A 9480-nucleotide genomic window follows, 5' to 3' on the forward strand; every position below is an offset into this window, starting at 1 on the left:
ATGGAATATTCCTCAGCCATTAAAAATGACAAATACCCACCATTTGCTTCGACATGGATGGAACTGGAGGGTATCATGCTGAGTGAAATAAGTCAATCGGAGAAGGACAAACATTATATGGGTTTGCTGTTTTAATGATCTATCCCATACAATGTGAACTTCCTACCCTTCTCTGCTGCTAAATGTCAAAGCTTGGTTTTGTTGCCCAGCACCACTCGGCAGTCGTGTGGCAGAGATTGGGTATCTTTCTTGTCATTGCCCTATGATGGACATGACCTGGATGCCAGAGCAACCCTCTCCCAAATCTGAGAACCAGGAAACTAAGTTGTCATGTGAGCCAGAAAGTAGATGAGAAGGAAACTCTGAAACCACAATGAGATCCCACCTCACACCAGTGAGAATGGGGAAAATTAACAATGCAGGAAACAACAAATGTTGGAGAGGATGTGGAGAAAGGGGAACCCTCTTACATTGTTGGTGGGAATGTGAACTGGTGCAGCCACTCTGGAAAACTGTGTGGAGGTTCCTCAAAGGGTTAAAAATAGACCTGCCCTACGACCCAGCAATTGCACTGCTGGGGATTTATCCCAAAGATGCAGATGCAATGAAATGCCGGGACACCTGCACCCCGATGTTTCTAGCAGCAATGGCCACAATAGCCAAACTGTGGAAGGAGCCTCGGTGTCCATCGAAAGATGAATGGATAAAGAAGCTGTGGTCTATGTATACAATTGAATATTCCTCAGCCATTAGAAATGACAAATACCCACCATTTGCTTCAACGTGGATGGAACTGGAGGGTATTATGTTGAGTGAAGTAAGTCAATCGGAGAAGGACAAACATTATATGTTCTCATTCATTTGGGGAATATAAATAATAGTGAAAGGGAATAGAAGGGAAGGGAGAAGAAATGGGTAGGAAATATCAGAAAGGGAGACAGAACATGAAGACTCCTAACTCTGGGAAACGAACTAGGGGCGGTGGAAGGGGAGGAGGGCAGGGAGTGGGTGTGAATGGGTGATGGGCACTGAGGGGGGCACTTGACGGGATGGGCACTGGGTGTTATTCTGTATGTTGGCAAATTGAACACCAATAAAAATAAATTTATTATTAAAAAAATAAAATGGCAAAAAAAAAAAAAAGAGAGAAGGAAACTCTGTCCCTTGTAAGATACATGACGTGTAATGGACCTTCAGGCTCCTGACCCATTTCCCACATCTTAAAGTCAACTCCCAGAGTTGGGGATGTTAAGGGACATCTCCTCTGCGGTCACTACATGCACGCCTGGGTTGCTTAGGTCATGCCAGCTTCACCACACAAACCAGTCTGTCATAAACATGCTTCCATGAGCGAGAGGCCATATACTGAAGACCTGGAGATGCTCCTTGGCCACAGGGGACCTAGAGGCCTGTGTGAAGGTGTGGCTGGGCCTGCTTCACATGCACACACACACACACACACACACACACACACACACACACAACTTTTGACCAAGCATCCCGCGGACCTGTCACCAGGCATGGCCTAGGCCTAGGGCAGAACATCTGCTAGCAGGGCTACAGGGTCACTATTCCTTTCACAATCCAATTCTCCAGCCTCACAGCATAGGCCTTGTCCCCTACACCCTACTTATGCCCACCCCGTCACCTGTCCTCAGACCTGCCCCAGAGCCCTACCACCCTGCCCTCCCTGTAAGGTTCTGCGCCAGCCCTGGTAGGCACCATGTGTTCAGTGGGCTGCCCTGTTGGATATTTTCCAGCACTTCACTTGAATATTCAGGGGGAATTTGGACAATTCACTACCCTCTCATTTCCACTTCTGCTCTGTATCACTTCTGGGAACAGATGAGGTTGTTTAAGGCGGGCTCGTGTGCCAAGGAAGACCATCTCGTCCCAAGAGCCAACACTGGCTATGTGGACGTGTGTGGCACCGTCTCATTCAAGTTCCCCAGCAATCCCAGACCAAGATAGCTTGTTCTGACACAGAGGGTTCAGGGGATTGACTGAGTGGGTGCCAGGATATCTCCTGCCAGTCCTTGCCTATCCAATATTTAAGAACAATATGATTGGTGGAGGATGGAAAGGGGAAGGAAATGGAGAGTTGTTAGGAGAGGAGGAAGGGGAGTAGGGAGAGAGAAAGGTCAAGTCCTGGTCACACAGTCACAGGGACAGTGACCTCCCAGAGGAGGGACAGGATGACACAGACATCATTCCTAGGCATGGAGAGAACCCACGGGTGGGACACACAGCTGGGAGATGAGAGATCCACTTCCACCCTGTAGAGATGAAGGGACTAAGTGCAGGGAGGCCCCAGAGCTGAGGACCCATCATCTTGAGGTCAGAGTCCCTCATCCCAAGAGGAGCAAGCCATGGGTTTTCACCCCCACTAACTTTCCATTTCCTTTCTCATGGCTGCGCCCACCTCATTGCTGCCCTGCCCAGTGGAAGATGACTCCACGGATAGCGGGGATTCACGTGAAAGGAGCAACATTGTGCCTGTAATTAATTCATTTCCTCCTCTGTCTCTTGTACTTCCTCTCTCTGCTACCCATAAGCACCTCTTCCTAGATATTCCCCAGATCCATCCTCTACGATGTCCCCACTGAAGACCTTTGGCTCCTGCAGGTCTGCTGGAGGGGCTGCTTTTTTTACTTAGTCTTGGCACCTGCAGTGTCTATGGAATCACTCTACAGACCTCTTCCCCGCTCTCTCAGCATCACCCTCACCCTTCACCACTGAGTCTGGGATTAGCTCTGAACAGCCGAGGAGGGAGTGGGGCTGGGGTCAGCAGGGTGGAGCCCACCCAGGTGGGGAGGAATCAGGAAGGGGACCTGCTGTGTGACCCCAACAAGTGCCCCCACTCCCTGGTTTGGTATCTGTAGTCATGCCTGATTTTGCTCTTCCTTTCAGCTCTCAAGAAGCATCGCTTCCACTGATATAAGGGAGGAAGCAACAGAAGAAATCGGTCACTCAGGAGAAAAAGAGGAACTAGGAAGAAGGTGAGTTTGGCAGAAAGAGAGGAAGCAACACAGACACATGTTCTCCACACCTCCCTGACATACTAGTTGGCACCGCAGGAAAACCAACCAAAAAGCTGGGGTGCTGCTCTTCAGGGCTGAGGATGCAAGAGGAAGGTCATGATCCCTACAGGCCCCGAAGGATGCCCTGAGTACATCTCACAGGGAACGGGACCCAAACCCATAGGATGCCCTGAGGGAGCTATGCTATGTCCTCCAGTTGCTGATGAATGTAGAGGGAGGGGGCCAGAGAAGGCCAGAGAAGGCCTGTGCACTGTAGTCCTCTGGCAGAGGGCCCCTGGAGTTGTGCACCCCCTCGTTCTGCAGGGCCCAGCCCTGCCCTCCCAACTACTGATGGAAGTTGACATCTCACCCCAGAACATAATTAGTTGGGGTGTTGGCCTGAACCTCCACTTTATTTTATTTATTTATTTATTTTAATAAATTAATTTTTTATTGGTGTTCAATTTACCAACATACAGAATAACACCCAGTGCTCATCCTGTCAAGTGTCCCCCTCAGTGCCTGTCACCCATTCACCCCCACCCCCCACCCTCCTCCCCTTCCACCACCCCTAGTTCATTTCCCAGAGTTAGGAGTCTTTATCTGAACCGCCACTTTAGATGTCTGAGGAATGAGTGGCATCATACAGACCCCGAGGCCCATGCGAGCAGCACAGCTCACCTCATCCAGTGGTGCATCCCTGGGGCACAGAGCAGACCCCGGCACCATCGGACAAATGGATTGTCCCTCAATTGGGAGTTTCCCATCTCCTGGGGTCCCCTGAACCTCAATGAAGCCTGTGGGACATGGGGGGTGGTCACCTCATGGCACATTTCTTGGTGTGAGTGTGAGGCTCTACTGTTCTGCTCAATCTGCAGGTCAGGCCATCAGGGGGCAGGCCGCGCCATCTGCTCCCAACTTACCCATGTCCATCCCTCAGTGTGAGTGTCGTGCAAAGTCACTTCCTGTGCAAGACCAGAGCACATCGTCCCTGCCAGGCTGCCTGCAATGCTCATGGGCACAAAGTCTCCTCCACAGAATAGGGCAGGTTGAGGGCTCCCAGAGTGGGCCACAGTCAGGGAAGGGGCCCCCGGGACACTGGGGATATAGCCTCCATTTAGCCCTGGGGGCATGGAGGCTTCACTTTGCTCATGACACACATGCGTCCTGCAGGCGACCTCCACCCCAAAGCCTCAGAAGGCAGGTCCAACAAGAAACCCTAGACTCCTAGTTAGAGCTGCCCCCAAACAGCACAGCGCTCTGTCTCCTACAACTGCCCCTGATGTTTCCCGCAGCGGCACAGCAGGACAGTCTGACCTCGTCCCAGAGGCTCCAGATTCGCCTGAGGTCCTCAGAGACGATGAGCCACGAGGTGCCTCGGCCTCGGTCTGCAGCTTCGGTGGGGACTCAGAGGATGGAAAGGCGTGAACTGGATGCACCTGGACACGAGGAGAAGAAACACGCCTGGAGGATCTGTTCCCCCGCACGTGACATGGCAGGCCTCCACAACAAAGACCTTTGAGCTTCTCACAAGCAGAATGGATCCCAGAGGACATGACAAAAGGATCCTCGGAGATGGACACCACACCCAGAGCGGGGGTCCTCATCACTGCTGATGATGGACACTCTCAAAAGGAAGCAACGATACAGGCTGTCAGACATGCATTTTTGGGGTGAGACTGGCCACCTGGGACTGCGTTCAGCAAGCAGCCCTCCTGGCTTTCCCCCTGTCTGCTGGAGGGGCTGCTCCTCCTCCAGCTCTCCCCACACTCACCAGCAGAAATACAGATTACCAGAGGTGCAGGAAGAAGCAGGACTGCCAGGGCCCCAAGGACACCCTGGAAAATGTGCTGCAGGGGCAGGCTGGCTGCATCCTTTCTGGAACAGGACACACGGCTCACCTGGGGCCCCGCTCTCCCTGTCAGAGCCCCTTCCAGGTACCTCCTCATATTCACTCTCCTCAGCCCCTTCCACCCATCTCACCCCTGCTTACTCCCCAGCATCAGGCTGGACTAACCACTGGGTCCCCAAGCAGCTGCCTCTGCCCTCTGGCCCACACCAGGCAGGGAGTCTGCAGGAGAAGCCCCACCCTCGCAAGGCCAGCTCCCGAACTCTACAGTCCCTTTCCTCTCCCATGTTAAAGGCAGCTGCCGGTTCCGCCTTTCCAGCTACCGCCATTCAACCCTCACGGAACCCCACGTGATGTGCCCACGGTCTCCCGGCTTGCCCTAGCACAGCCCCGCTCCCACCAGAGTCCTGCTGACCCTCTCTCTGCTACCCGCCACTCATTTCTGCAGGCCCTTCCAGCTCTTCCAACAACACCCTGCAGGCTGGGACCTCACTGAGGGGGGCACTTGACGGGATGAGCACTGGGTGTTATTCTGTGTGTTGGCAAATTGAACACCAATAAAAAATAAATTTATTATAAAAAAAACAACAAACCTTCAACAAACTGATTGTAAAAGGAATATACCTCAACTTAAAAGAGGACTATACATGTCAAACTCACAATAGAAAGGTTAGAAAGGTTAGAAAACTTTTCCTTTGCCATCAGGAGCAAGACAAGGGTGTCCACTCTCACCACTCTTACTCAACATAATACTGCACGTCCTAGCTGGAGCAATCAGGCAAGATAAAGAATAAAATCCATCTAAAAAGAAGTAAAATTATTTATTTACAGATGAGATGAACTAAATATAGAAAATCCTGCAGACTCAACCCTTAAGAACACAGTCACCAGGATGAGCACTGAGTCATGTGTAGAATTATTGAATCACTACTTTGTACTGTACTGTATTGTTGTTGATTTTGTGTCCTGCACCAATAAAACTTGATTGAATTGAACATTAAAAAAAAGATTAAGGCTATGAAGCCCAAAGACAAACTGAAGGAATTTTCCAAATTGAAAGGAGACAATTGAAGTGCGTCCTTTGCTGCCTCAGTTTAACCCAGATGGATTAGGGTTTATTTCACTCTAAATGAAATGATTGGTAGAATTTGAATTTAGGTGTGTTGATAAATGGCTCAGGAAAATGCTCATGAACACACACTAAACTATGGTGAATAATGAAAGAATGATTACATGGAGACAGATGATAGGTAGGTCGGTGAAAGATATGTGGATGGAAAAAGAGGGAAAGACATTGATTCTATGAATATGGTCAAATGTGGTATTTGTGAAATCTGGATGCTGCACACAGAGAGACCAATACTATCTCTGCAATACAGCCTATAGATATTACACTAAAACATACATGAAAGTGTTTACATTTCAGAAAACAGGGATTGGAGATTTTAGACGGATTGAAGTGCAATCATTGTTGAAAAAGAAAAACTATAAGTTTCTCTATTTAAAATAGTGGGGACTGTGTGCCCGGTTGTCATGTTTACTGTAAATGTCTGATTTTCAGGAGCAGGTAATGAATATCAGATTGAGGTGACTGTATTTCATTTGTATTCTCTTAGTCTTGAATCATTAGCATGGTGCTAGACTTATTTTTGCTTCTGTAAAAAGCAAAGGAACTAACTAAATAACAAAGAAGAAACCCTTATAGTTTCAAAATATTTTTATTTCTCTACTTTTGCCTTACTTCACCAGCTCACACGCTTGTGGGAATTTAATTCTTTATTAGTCAAAGAAATGTGTGCTTCCTCATCATGGCTTGTTTAAAACAGTGCTCTAGAAGCTATTATCTACATACAACATAAGGAGATGCTCCCAACCTCTATGAAAACTTTGAATTAATGGTGGTGTTACAATGAAACCACACTGCAGATTTGCGAAGTTATTTTATTTTAGGTATACCATAAACATGTGGTTTGATGTCTTCTTATTGCATTCGATTACTTATCTTGTGCAGCACAGCTGTGGCCCCTGCAACCTATGCCACCTGGCTTTGAAATTTGAAAGCCAGCCCCATGGCTTCACCCAGCTCACATACATGAATTCCCCTCTATTTCTGGCCTCTGGCTATTTCCATTTATGCCTTAAGACAGTTTTGGACCTAAAAGTCAGTCTCTGTGATATTTTTCATTTCCAGCTGTTTAGACTGCATCAGAAAGACTGTAGGCAAGGTTCAGTATCTACAAGTGAGTCACCATGATACACAACACCACAAACACAGGATAAAAATCATGTGGTCCTATCAATAGATGAAGGAAAATGATTTATCAAAATTTGACACCCATGCATGATAAACGCTCGAAAAAGTAGGTTTAGTAAGAACGTACCTCAACATACTAAGAGCCATATATGAAAAATACACAGCCAATATCATACCCAATGATGAAACACTGAGAACTCTTCTGTTAAGATTAGGAACAGGACAAGAAAGTCCACTCTCACCACTTTAGTTCAACATACTACTGGAAAACCCAGCCAGAGCAACTGAACAAGGAAAACAAGAGGCATCCATATTGGTAAAGAAGTTAAACGGCCACTATTTGAAGACGACATGATACTTTATACAGAAAACTCTAAAGGCTCCACCAAAAAAATATTTGGAAATAATAAGTGAATTTAGTAAAGTTGTAGGATACAAAATTAATACCCATAAATTGGTAGTGTTTCTATGCAGTAATAAAGTAGAAAGAAGAATTAAAAACACAACCGTAGGGCTTCCGCCAGCTCCTCCCGGGGGACAGGGGTGGGGTCCGCCGCCGCGCGGGATGTTGAACGCCCGGCCCTCTCCCCTCTGGGAGGAACTTCCTCGTCGCTGCCAGACTTAAGCCAGGTCCTGGCCTTCAGCATCGGGCCATCTTCCCTCGCAGCCCAGCAGTTCCCGGAGCTGAGGTGTGTTGGATCGTGGCAGGGCACAGAACCGAGCAGAGGTCACACTGCCTCGTTGACGCTCTGCGCTCCAGCCGGGGGGGGGGGGGGTGATGGCGGCTTCATGTGTCCTCCTACACACTGGGAAGAAGATGCCCCTGATTGGGCTGGGCACCTGGAAGAGTGATCCTGGCCAGGTAAAAGCAGCTATTATGTATGCCCTGAGTGTAGGCTACCGCCACATTGACTGTGCTGCTATCTACGGCAATGAGGCTGAGATCGGGGAGGCCCTGAAGGAGAACGTAGGACCTGGCAAGTTGGTGCTTTGAGAGGAACTGTTTTGTGACTTCTAAGCTGTGGAACACTAAACACCACCCCAAGGATGTGGAGCCTGCCCTCCGGAAGACACTGGCTGACCTCCAGCTGGAGTATTTGGACCTGTACCTGATGCACTGGCCTTATGCCTTTGAGCGGGGAGACAACCCTTTCCCTAAAAATGCCGATGGGACAATCCGCTATGACTCTACCCACTACAAGGAGACCTGGAAAGCTCTGGAGGCACTGGTGGCTAAGGGACTAGTACGAGCACTGGGCCTGTCCAATTTCAACAGTCAGCAGATCGATGATGTGCTCAGTGTGGCCTCTGTACGCCCAGCTGTCCTGCAGGTGGAATGTCACCCATACTTGGCTCAGAAGGAGCTAATTGCTCACTGCCAAGCACGCGGCCTGGAGGTGACCGCTTATAGCCCTCTGGGATCCTCTGATCGAGCTTGGCAGGTGATCCTGATGGCAGGTGATCCTGATGAGCCTGTCCTACTTGAGGAGCCGGTAGTCTTGGCACTGGCTGAAAAGTATGGCCGGTCTCCAGCTCAGATCCTGCTCAGGTGGCAGGTCCAGCGGAAAGTGATCTGCATCCCCAAGAGTATCACACCTTCACGTATTCTCCAGAACATCCAGGTGTTTGACTTCACCTTTAGCCCAGACGAGATGAAGCAGCTAGATGCCCTGAATAAAAATTGGCAATACATTGTGCCCATGCTCACAGTGGATGGGAAGAGGGTCCCGAGAGATGCAGGGCACCCTCTGTACCCCTTTAATGATCCATACTGAGACCACCACTTCCTGGTTTCCATCCCAGCTCTTCAACTACAAGGTCCTGCCACCCCCAGAAAGGAGTTAATAAAGCCATTGGAGCAGCCACAAAAAAAAAAACACACAAAAAACCACAACTGTATTCAAAATTGCACAAAAGGAATAAAATATATAGGAATAAACCTAATCAAAGAGGCAAAAGTCTTGTGGTCCAAAAACTATAAAGCACCAATGAAAGTAATTGAAGATGACACACACAAATGGAAAGATATCACATGAATTGGAAGAAATCAATCTTGTTAAAATGTCCATAGTACCCAAAGCACCTACATATTCAACGCATTTCCTATGAAAATACTAGCAGGTTATCTCACAAAACAAGAACAAATAATACCCAAATGAGTATGAAAACACCAAGGGCCCTGGACAGGGTTATCTGGGTGACTCAGTCAGTTAAGCATCTACCTTCAGCCCAGGTCATGATCCCAGGGTCCTGGGATGGAGCCCCACATAGAGCTGCTTCCTGATTAGTGGGGAGCCTGCATATCCCTCTCCCTCTGACTGTTGCTCCTCCTACTCATTCTCTCTCTCTGTGTCTCT

The 9480-nt window shown here is 48.7% G+C and overlaps 1 pseudogene; it reads left to right on the forward strand.

The window, feature by feature from the left end:
• The first annotated feature begins 7892 nt into the window (after positions 1–7892).
• Positions 7893–8994, forward strand: LOC112907454 (aldo-keto reductase family 1 member A1 pseudogene; annotated as a pseudogene).
• Positions 8995–9480: the final 486 nt, after the last annotated feature.

This window comes from Vulpes vulpes, chromosome 10 (genome assembly GCF_048418805.1).
Source record: "Vulpes vulpes isolate BD-2025 chromosome 10, VulVul3, whole genome shotgun sequence".
NCBI classification, from domain to species: Eukaryota; Metazoa; Chordata; class Mammalia; order Carnivora; family Canidae; genus Vulpes; species Vulpes vulpes.